Genomic DNA, 11,964 nt, shown 5'->3' with positions numbered 1-11,964 from the left:
AGAGGGCATATGCACAAGAACACCCACACTTGCAGATAATACCCACTTGACCTGGCTTCAATGACTGGATGATCAGAGTTCAACTAAAAGAAGAAAGAAGAGTAATCTGATACAATTTGATGAACTTGACCTACACTTATGGATGCAGTAGCTCAAAAGAGGGAACAAATCTTTACCCTCTCCATACACAGAGTAGACAGGAATAGGCAACTTTGACATTGGCTACTCAAAATGGGGAGGGGGGTCTTCAAAGGCAGGAAGTGTCTGGCTTACAAGCTTTCAAGAGGGAATCTAGATCCAGAGGGTGTAGAAGAAGGTAGAATCTCCACTGAGTAGTATCCAAACTGTCTAAGTGGGGCTGATGAAAGGAAATTCAGATAGGTCTCTTGTGATACAATAGTGAATGATTGTTATCAGGACTGACTGTGAGGGTTGGAAATGTAAAGGTAGATGTTTTGTAGCAAGGAGGGGGAGTGATTAACTTTGCAGTCTAGGAGCAGAGGTCCCTGGGACCATCAAGGGAGAATTGCGGTGTGCAGGTTCCTACCTAGAGAAGCAGTGATGCCAGAGATGGAGGCAGAGATGATGACGTGGAGAGATGAAGAGGCTGGGGACTTTAGACCCAGAGAGGAAGAGGGGCTATGTGCTGATGACCGGGGGGTGGGGGTGGGGTTAGGCTTGCAGGGTATACCCTGTGGTTGGTTGATGATGCGTAGAGGGGATTGTAACCATGGCAATGAAACGATATACGACAGGATGAATGTAAAACTAATGTTCTCCCATGTAAACTATCACATAATTCACAATAAAACATTAAAAAAAAAAAAGTTTTCAAATGCAAAGGTGTCACTTTGATATCTAAGGTGTACCTGGCCCAAGTCATGGGAAAACTGTGACAGTGAAAGACGAAGACAAAAGAAACCAAAGAAGAAATGAGGCACTTGAATTGTGTTTTTGGTGGAGAATTATTTTATTGTTAGAGAATAGACCATGAACTGCCAAAGGAAGGAATAAATCAGTCTTACAAGAAATATAACCAGAATACTCCTCAGAAGCAAGAATTGCAAGACTTGGACAGATCATAAGGAAATGCCACTAGAAAAGGACATTTTGTGTGATCAAGAAGGCCAGCAAAAACAAGAAGACCCTCAATGAGATGGAGGGCCATAGTAAACTCATCAATGGACTCAAACAACCATGGAGCATGAAGATGGCGCAGGACTTGGTAAGACTGTGTTCTGTTGTACAAAGGTTGCCATGAGTTGGAACTGACTGGACAGCAACTACTAACAAATCCCCCAAACTGTTAAGCTCATCAGTAAGAAGAAAGTCTGAGACAATGTCACACCCAAGAACAGCCTTGACACTCATTTCAAGATGGTATCCTAGATAGGACCCTGGACCAAAAAAAAAGGATATTGGGGAAAACTAAGAAACTCTAAATAAAATATGGACTTTAATTAATAATCATGTATCATACTGCAGCAAATGTACCATGCTATAATATTGTTAGGTGCCATTGATTGGTTCTGACTCAAAGTAACTTTATGTATAACAGAACAAAACACTGCATGGTCCTGTACCAACTTCACAATTGTTATGTTTGACCTCATTCTTACAATCACTGTGTCAATTCATCTTGTTGAGGATCTTCCTCTTTTCACTGACCTTCTACTTTACCCAGCCTGATGTCCTTTTTCAAGGACTGATCCCTTCTGATAACATGTTCAAGAGTACAAGAGATGAAGACGTCTCACTACCTTTGCTTCTAAGGAGAATTCTGGCTATACTTCCACTCAGGCAGATTTGTTTGTTCTTCTGCCTGTCCATGGTACTTCCAATATTCTTTGCCAACACCGTAATTTCAAATGCACCAATTACTCTCTGGTCTTCCTTATTCCTTGTACAACCTTCACATGCATATGAGGTGGATGGATATATCTGTGGCTTGGGTCAGGGGCACCTTAATCTTCCCAGTGACATAATAATATAAAATATAAGTAAATAATAGAAACTGGGAATGAGGTGTGCAGGAACTCTCTGTACCATCTTTGCAATTTTTCTGTAAATCTAAAACTGTTCTAAAATTCAAAAACATTAAGTCAAATTTATAAAGGATAATCCTTTGTTTACTTTATCCAAGCCCTGATAGTTGAATCTGGTGTTGAAACAATTTACCTTGACTTTAATTTGGCGTCTTTTGAGTCTTTTGTATTACTTGTCAGCCACATGCTAAAGTAGAACGTTGAAAAGGCATCACGTCTTTGCATTAATCTGAGCTGCCTACCTGTTTGAAGTTTTTTCACTAGACCTGTCTTCATGTATCTATTCAAATCCAACAGCTCTCAGTTTTCCCTCTGACAAAATACTGTTCCATAGTACTCTCCACCCTATGAATCACTCTGTTGTCCAGTCCCACTTCTTCTCCCTAGGGAACCCATGGTACAGCCTACATAGAGGATCACCACTGATTGGACCACTGACCAATCAAACCTTTGGCTGGAGGTTAAAAAAAACAAAAATGTTCAGAGGTTTAATGGTTGAATGGTATTGTTGTTGTTAAGTGCTGTTGAGTCAGTTCCAACTGATAGCGACTCTGTATAGGGTGTCCAAGGAGCTACTGGTGAGTTTGAACCTCTGACCTTGTGGTTCAAACCGACTTTGCAGTCCAGGGCGTTAACCCACAGCGCCACACCAGGTTGAATGATATCCCTTTTATTCTTCCCTGTGTAACCAGGAAACCAAAAGAAAGGAGCTGTAGAGGGAAAAGAAAGGAATGTTGACTTACTAAAGAGTACTGGAAGGACTGAGATATAGTAGATTAGGGCTGCTAACTAAAAGTGCAGTAGTTCGAGCCCACCAGCTTCACCTAGGTAAGATAAGACAGTAACTTTTGTAAAGATTTGCAGCCTTGGAAACCCAGTGGAGTACTTCTATGATGTCCTATAAAATTGCTTTGAGTCAGAATCGACTCAAAGGTAGTGGGTTTAGAGGCCATTGGCCCAGGATCAGGTAGTGTTTTGTTCTGCTGTGCATAAGATTGCTGTGTGTCAGTACCAACTCGATGGCACCTAACAACAACAACAACAACAAAAGATGAAACCAGAGGTCCTCTCAGCTATCCTGCCCCCTCAGCAGACAGGAGGACAACCAGGTATGACTTGTAGAATTTGGAAACAAGAAGGAAGCTGTTACTTCTTTAAGTAATGAGTTCAAGGTTTTATGTCTTAATATTAAGATTTCTATTTCTCTGATGCTTTGTGTAATTGTTAGCTCTGGAAAACCTGCTGCTTGTTCAGGTCTCTTCTTAACTCTCTAGCAGAGTCAAAGCTGAATCTAGAAAGACTCACATCTATTCACTTCTGAGCACAATCATTAAAGGAGTAAGAGTACAGGTCTCTTCCATTTTTAAATCTTCATGTTGGGATCCAAAGGGCAGACCAGGACAGGCTTTTCCTCCTGTAGGAAGGTCAATTGCTTTGACCTATTGACTTCTATTTGGCCAGGAATTCCATTATTCCATGGGCAGCCTTAGGATTGCCCAGTGAACAAATGTTGACTTAACCTTTTGAATCTCCTGACACGATTCTGAAGTCTGTTCTATCAGCGACAAAGCTGTTAAGAAACGAAGAACCGTCTTTGCCTATTGTTTGTTGTTCAAAGAGTATTTATAGAAAATATAATTACGATGCCACACGAATCAATCAATATAGTGCTACTTTCATACACTAGAAGTGATGAGAAGATGTTCAAGAGAATGCTTATACTACCTTCATATTTAAAATCAATGTCCTTTTATATATGTAAGGAAACTCTGTACTGTCAATTAATTTATTATAAAATAATATTCATATTAAGTAAAAAAAAATATATATATTTTGCACAGTGCCTTTCTTCTCATGACTTCAAATGATTTATTAAGTATACAGGAGGCTTCAAGAAGTTCATGGAATTCAAACATAATGGAGTTACTCCATAAACTTTTTGGAGCCCCCTCATATATGCTCATAGGCTTATTTTGATCAGTTTCTTTTTCTTTCCAGCCTCACAATTTTTTAAAAATATAAAATAAATACACATTCAACATTAACCATCCTTAAACTTTAAAGCTCAGAGAAAAATATGTCAATGTTCTATCTAAATAAACAAGAAATTACATTAAAAAAATTGAGATGGTTTCCAACGTGATCTGTGTAACTAGACGGTGGAATTTGCCAGTATTTCTGCTGCTTGAATTGATGTGCTGATTACAGTTAACTCTGTTAAATGTTATTATCTCAAAGTTTGCCTTTTATAGTTTCTAATTTGGCTTAATTTGAAGATACAATGTTTTGCTCCAGATAGAATGACAATAAAATGACATAGTTTAGTAAAACTTGGGTACAGGCCACTCTATCTTATGACAAATGTTTCAATCAATTCCCAAATAGATGGAACGCTTTACTATTACCCGTGAATGGTTTTATGGAATGGAGTATGACTCTGATAAATTATTCTTTGTTGTTTGAACATTTCTTGTGCCTGTGTTGATCACAACGAGCTTTTAAAATAACTTTTTTTTTTTCCTGAAAGGCAAATTCAATTGAAGAATAGTTTTGCTTATTTTGAGTTGCAAACTGCAATATAACCATGGTATTGTCTTGATGAAGCTTTATTTTTCTGATTATTATTTAAATGAGATAAGCAACATTTGCTTCTCTCTTTAAAAACAACAGCTTCCCAATGACTCCCTAGAGTAAACCTGTCTTATTAAAATTTTATAAAAATGATTTTCACTGACGTATAAATCATACAGAAAAAAAATTCACAAATCACAAATATGTAACTCAGTGAATTATAACAAAATAAATATCCCAATGAACAAGCATGAGGGTCAAAATAAGCAATGTCACCCATCACCCCAAAACCTCCTTTGTGCTCCCTCCCAATTACTGCCTAATCTTTCCTCTCCAGATGTCCCCACTCTCGACTTCTAGCACTATACCGGCATCAGTTGCACTGGAGTTGATTCCAACTCATTGTGGATCCGTGTGTGTCAGAGTAGACTGTGCTTCATAGCGTTTTCTTTCTTTTTAAAATTTTATTTATTTTGTTGTTGTTGTTGAGGATATACACAGCAAACCATACACCAAGTCAGCCATTTCTGCATCTACAATCCTATGACACTGATTATATTCTTCATGTTGTGAAAGCATTCTCAACCTTCTTCTCTTAAGTTGCTCCTCTTCCATTAACATAAATTCGCTGACCCTAAAGTTTCCTATCTACTCTTTCTAGCTGTTATTGTCAGTTTGATCCTTATATCTTGAAAGAGCACAATGCTCAAGGCAAGCATCCTTTTCTAGTAAAACTGACCTATTGTTTGATTTTTAAGAAGGCTTCAGGGGAAATTTCTGGTTTCAGGTTTAGAGATGATCTCATGGCAATAATTTCAGGGATTCATCCAGAGTCCATGGCTCCAGGAAGTCTGGAGTCCATGAGAATTAAGAATTCTTTTCTGCATTCTTCTCCTTTAGATCAGGGATCTTTGATCAAGATGTTCAGTACTGGTCTTGTGACAAAGGAGGCGGTTGGTTATGGAGGCAATTACCTACACATACTATATACTATCAACACTCACGGAAGCAGCAGTCAAGAAATCAGACAACATATCGCATTAGGCAAATCTGCTGCAAAAGACCTTTTTAAAGTGTTGAAGAGCAAAGATGTCAGCTTGAGGACTAAAGTGTGCCTGACCCAAGCCATGGTATTTTCAATAACCTCATATGCATGTGAAAGCTGGACAGTGAATAAGGAAGACTGCAGAAGAATTGATGCTTTTGAGTTATGGTGTTGGAGGAGAATATTGAAAGTGCCATGGGCTACCAAAAGAACCAATAGATCCGTTTTGGAAGAAGTGCAGTCAGAGTGCTCCTTGGAGGCTAAGATGGCCAAACTTCATCTCTCATACTTTGGACATATTGTCAGGAGGGGCCAGTGTCTGGAGAAGGATATCATGTTTGGTAAGGTGGAGGGCCAGAGAAAAGAGGAAGACCTCCAACAAGATGGACTGGCCAAGTGGCAGCATCTATGGACTCAAGCGTGGCAACAGTAGTGAGATTGGCCCAGGATGGGGCAGTGTTTCGTTCTGCTGTGCATAAGGTCGCTATGAGTTGGCACAGTCTTGATGGCACCTAACAACAAAACAACAACTATATTCTCCTCCTATTCTTCTCTCTCCTTCTTCCTCTTTTGTTCCAAGTGAAAAGAAACCAAATACTGTGCCTTGGATGGCTACTTATAAACTTTAAAAGACCCCAGGAACTACACAATGCAGTATAACAGGAGGCTTGGACATATGATGAGGCCAGGTGATTGGGAGATTCCATAAAACTATGACCCCACACCTCCAAACCAAACAACCAAATCCCATGAAGGGTTTGGTTGTAGATAAGCTGCCTCAGCAGCTACTCTTCCATGCCCCCTATAAGATTTTTAATGGCTGATTTTCAAAAGTAGATCACCAGGCCTTTCTTCCAAGGCACTTCAGTTAGTAACTTCATGTGTTAAGTGCTTAAACCACTCAGGGATTCCTCTAATACCATAGGTTTTATGATTTGTCGGGTTTTTTTTTTTAATTCCTTTTTCTTTTTTATATTATATAAAGCAAATAATACTATGTGAACACATCTGAGTCTGACTTATTCACGAAACAATATTTTTCAGATGCATTTGGGTTGTTTGCAGTTAATTGCATTTGCCTTTATTGCTTTAATTTCACTGTGTGATTATAGCACAAGTAAATGATCTATTCTGCTATTGATACATATTTTGGTTATTTCCATTTGGGGACTATTACAAATAATATTACTCTAAACATTTTTGAGCATGTGTTTTGGTGTATATATGAATGCATTTCCCTTAGCTATATATCTTGTTGTTGTTGTTAAGTGCGGTCAAGTCAGTTCCGACTCATAGCGACCCTATATAAGATTTCCAAGGAAAAGCTGGTGAGTTTGAGCCACCAACCTTTTGGTTCAAACTGACCTTTCGGTTCAGTGCTATAGCTATATATCTAGGAGGATAATTATTAGCTTAAAAGGTAAGCATGCATTTAAGTTTGGTGGATGCTGGCAAACACTTTTCCAAAGTGATTATAGCAATTTTCCATGGCCCCACCATGACCCCAGAAGAGTATGAATGTTCCCTTGGTCCATACCCAAACCACCACTTGTCAGTCTTTCAAATATTAGCTGTTCTGTTTGATGTGCAGACACACTTCCTTATGGGTTCAATTTCCAATTCTCTGATGACTAAGGAGGTTGAAGACCTTTCTGTATATTTATTGGCCACTTTGGGTATCACTTTCTGTGAAGTGTCTTTTCAAATTTCTTGTTGAGTTTTCTATTTGGTAGTCTTTTCCTTGATACATATAATGAACTTTTTTCTAATTGTTGTTTTGTTATTTTTGTTGTTGTTAAGTGCCGTCGAGTTGGTTCTGACCCATTGCGACCCTGTATAGGGTTTCTGAGGAACATCTGGTGAGCTTGAACCACCGATCTTGCAGCTCAAATGACTTTGCAGTCTGACGCATTAAGCCACAGCGCCACACCAGGGCTTATTTGTTATTTTTAGGTGCCATGAAGTCAGTTCCTACTCACAGCAACCCTACGTAAAACAGAACAAAACCCTGCCAGTCCTACGCCATCCTCACAATCGTTGCTATGCTTGAGCCCATCACTGCTGCCACCATGCCAATTCATCTCATTGCAGGTCTCCCTCTTTTTCACTAACCCTCCACTTTACCAAGTATGATGTCCTTCTCCAGGGACTGGTCCCTCCTGATAATATACCCAAAATATGGAGACGAAATCTGATCATTCTGGCTTTTAAGGAGCATTCTGGCTGCACTTCCAACACAGATTTGTTTGTTCTTCTGGCAGTTCATATTCTTTAACACCATAACTCAAATTCATCAATTCTTCTATGGTCTTCCTTAGTCATTGTCCAACTTTCCAATTGTGGAACATAAATTTTTTATAAATGTTTTATTGTGGTAGAAGACATATAACAAAAAAGTTGCCATTTTGACTATTTTTAAGTGTACAGTTTAGTGACATTAATTACAACTATTAGTACTATTTGTTTTCACAAGTTTCTCATGACCTTTTAAAGGAACCTGAAGGTTGATAGTTTGAATTCAACCAGTGTGCTGCAGAAGAAAGGTATGGTGATCTGCTTTGTAAAGGTAAAGATTACAACTAGGAAAACTCTACACAGAGAACTTATTCTCTGCGCCTATGGAATTAACCTGAGTCAGAATCAACTCAATGGCAACTGGCCATTGTATTTATTTTATTGGATTTAGTTGATGTGAAGTAGTATCTCATTGTGATACTGATTTGTATTTCCCTAATAATGAATGTTAAGGAGCTCTGGCAGTGTAGTGGTTACAAATTGAGCAGGTAACCTCAGGGTCAGCAGTTTGACAAGAGAAAGATGAGGCTTTCTGCTCCCATAAAGATTTACAGCCTTGGAAACCTTGTACAGGGTCACTGTAAGTGTGAACTGACTCCACCACACACCACCACTACCACTACCCCCAATAATTAATGTTATAGAGCCTCTTTCATGTGTTTTTTGACCATTTATATGTCTTCTTTGGAGAAACGCCTATTTAAGCCATCTGCCCATTTTAAATATTGGGTTGTTTGTCTTCTGGTTGTTGAGTTCTAAGAGTTCTTGTATTCTGGATATTAATGCCTCCTCAGATACTTGGTTTCCAATTTACAGGTTATCTCTTCACTTTGTTGATAAAGGTTTTTGATGCACAAAAGTGTCTAACTTATCAATATTTTTTATTTTATTGCTCTGGCTTTTGGTGTCACATCTAAAATCCATTGTCAAAAACAAGGTCTTCAAAGAGTCTGATGGCTTTGACTCATATTTTTAGTTGATTTTTATATATAGTGTGAGATATGGACCCAACCATATTCCTCTTCATGTGGAAATCCCGTTGTCCCATATAATGTTGTTGTTATGTGCCATGGAGTTGGTTCTGACTCACAGCGACCCTGTACAGGGTTTCTGAGGCAGTAAATCTTTATGGGAGAAGAAAGCCTCATCTTTCTCCTGTGGAATAGCTGGTAGCTTCGAACTGCTGACCCTGAGGTTAGCAGCCTGATTCGTAACCACTACACTACCAGAGCTCCTTGTCCCATATAATAGACTTGTGAAAACCACTATGGACTTCCTCTTGTCTAAATTCCTTCAATATTAGATTGAAAAGAGTATTTTTAACTCCCCACTATGAAGATGGACATTTCAGCTCGCCTTCACTGTCCTCAAAGTGCTATTCCTCCACCTTATAATTTGTGTTAGTTATGATGCTTCTAGCTTTGGTGTTAAATTTTCAAATAATACATCTAAATGCTGTGATAAAATTTCAAATAAATTATTTCTGACAATGCAAAACAAAGGACCTAGAGAAGTCTTGGCACAGAGTAGGCATTTAGTAAGTACCTGCTGAAAAAAAGGAAGGGAGGGGAAGATGGGGAAGAAGCAGGTAGAGGGGTTATTACATCCATATTTCAATCTCACTTTCCTCCATACTGATATTCCTAATGGAGTTCTGGTGTGGCACTGTAAGATAAACACTGGACTGATGACTATAAGGTCGATGGTTCAAATGTACTAGGCACTCCTCAGAAACCCTATACAGGGTTGCTATGAGTCAGAATTTATTTGACAGCACTTAACATCAATATCAATATTGTTGTGTTTACATGTTCAAGGTTTATAACAACCACATTATGTTTATAATTATGGTTGACCTCCCTATTTTATCTCAGATTGGTTTTAGGAAATGAAGACTACTAGAGTACATTTATGATTATACAATTATCTCTGTAAGAGAAATATGAAAGAGTCTGTCTCCATAAAGAATCCCCTTCAATAAAAAAGTAACAAACACTCCTCCGTCACTGAGGTCGTTCCAAGCAGCAATGGGCTCAAGTGTGAAAACAATTGTGAGGCTGGCACAGGGCCAGACAGTGTTTCATTCTGTTGTGCACCTAGTCTATGAGTCAGAACCGACTAGATAACACCTAACAACAACAGAGGCACCTTGAAAGAAAAGCCTGGAGGTCTGCTTCTGAAAAACCAGTCATTGAAAATCCTATGAAGCAGCTCTACTCAAACACATGCGGTGACATGAGTTGGAAAGCACTCAGTAGCAACTGAGTTACTTGTTATAGGTAGACTCGGATGACAGGGCCTGGCACTGGTAGCTCTTCTGTTGTTTGTCTCTGTGTTAACTCTTCTGATTTCTGCCCCGGGCTGGTGTGTGCTATTCTTAACTACAGAATCCAAGCTTGGACCCTCTCTAGGCAAAGGACAGGAGCTACATTCTGCTCACTTGCATGTTTTGGCTTGTGCACGTCTATGCTTTGGTATATTAATACGGTCCCATCTGCTTTCTGACTTCTGGAAATTTACCCAAGTCCTCAAAAGTTTTGCTTTCAGCCTTCTAATAGACATGCTTGTCCTTTGTATCTCTTCACCACCATTTTAATAGGATATTAAAATGAGGATATTAAAAGAGAAAGGAAGGCTCAGTTTGACCTCATTAATCAGGTTTGTACTTGTAGGCCTACAACCATTTCATTCCGTCAATAAAACATTTCTCTAAAATAGAGAGAATACTATTTTATTAATTTTTCAAATGGGAAACTGAGAGTTCAGAAAGTCAGAAGGATGACTTAGCCTGTTATTAATTAGTATAGCATTGCTATTAAAAGCTTGGTAGTTGAGTCAGATAATCTAGGGGAGACCACTCATCAGCTAGGTGGAAATGAGAAATGACTTTAACTATCTGGGCCTCAGTTTCCTTATCTGTAAAATGGAGATAATGAAACCTTCCTCACAATGTGGTGTGAGGATTGCAATCCTCAGCAGAGTTCCAGGCATGTAATAACATGTTAATGGCAGCCAGCGTCAATAACAGCATTGGCACTATCATCACAGTCATGGGACATTATCCCTGTCATTCTATCTTCTCCCAGACAGTGTTGTTCTAATTAATCAGAGTTATGAAACCTTTATGTGGTTGAGTTTTGTTTAGATGACCTTCAATCTCTGGTCTAATCTTTAGTCTTTGGTCTAATCTCCATTTTCCAGAAACCCTGGGGAAGATAAGGCAGTATACATTGAATACAGATAATGGACCAGCATAAATATAATAATCATGCCCTGTGTTTGGAAAGCAAAGATTTTTCCAGTAGTTTTTTATTTCAAAGAATTATGCTGTATGCATGCAGGTTCGCTGTTTATTGGACATTTATCTAATAGACTTTTTTGGGGGGGTTACATTCTAGGCATCTTTTGGGGCTAGTGGTGGTAATGGTTTTCCAAACTAATACAGGATTTTTAAAAGACCCATTGAATTCCAATGTGCTTTTCCTGATATGCAAGCTTTTGTTCTAAATTACAGAAATAGTTTTAGTAAGTAGTAGCGTGTTAAAAGTAAGTTTAGCACAACTCTTCAGTAAACGTAGAGTAAGTAACACTGTACTACATAAGGGTTGACAATTTTTCACTCTTTTTCTTTTCTTTTTTAATAGTGGAGTAATCCTATGCAGAGTCCTGGTGTGGTGCTGTGGGTTAATGCATCAGACTGCAATGCCGTTTGAACTGCAAAGTCGGTAGTTCAAGCTCACAAGCTGCTCTTTGGAAACCCTATACAGGGTCGCTATAGGTCAGAAGCGACTAAACAGCACTTAACAACAATAACAATCCTATACACAATCCCAATACATACAATGGACAAATGGGACTTCTCTAGTTGAAATGGATTTGGAGACAGGAAATTCTCCCCAATAGGAAACTCTTTTGCCATCAGCCACTACCAGCTGGTAGCTGTGGAACCACATTTTCATATACCTGTAACTCTTGAGAAATAATATGAAATCCATTGATCTGACTTAT

Source organism: Chrysochloris asiatica, unplaced genomic scaffold (assembly GCF_000296735.1).
Source record: "Chrysochloris asiatica unplaced genomic scaffold, ChrAsi1.0 scaffold00060, whole genome shotgun sequence".
Lineage (NCBI taxonomy): Eukaryota > Metazoa > Chordata > Mammalia > Afrosoricida > Chrysochloridae > Chrysochloris > Chrysochloris asiatica.
This window is presented reverse-complemented; position numbering follows the sequence as displayed.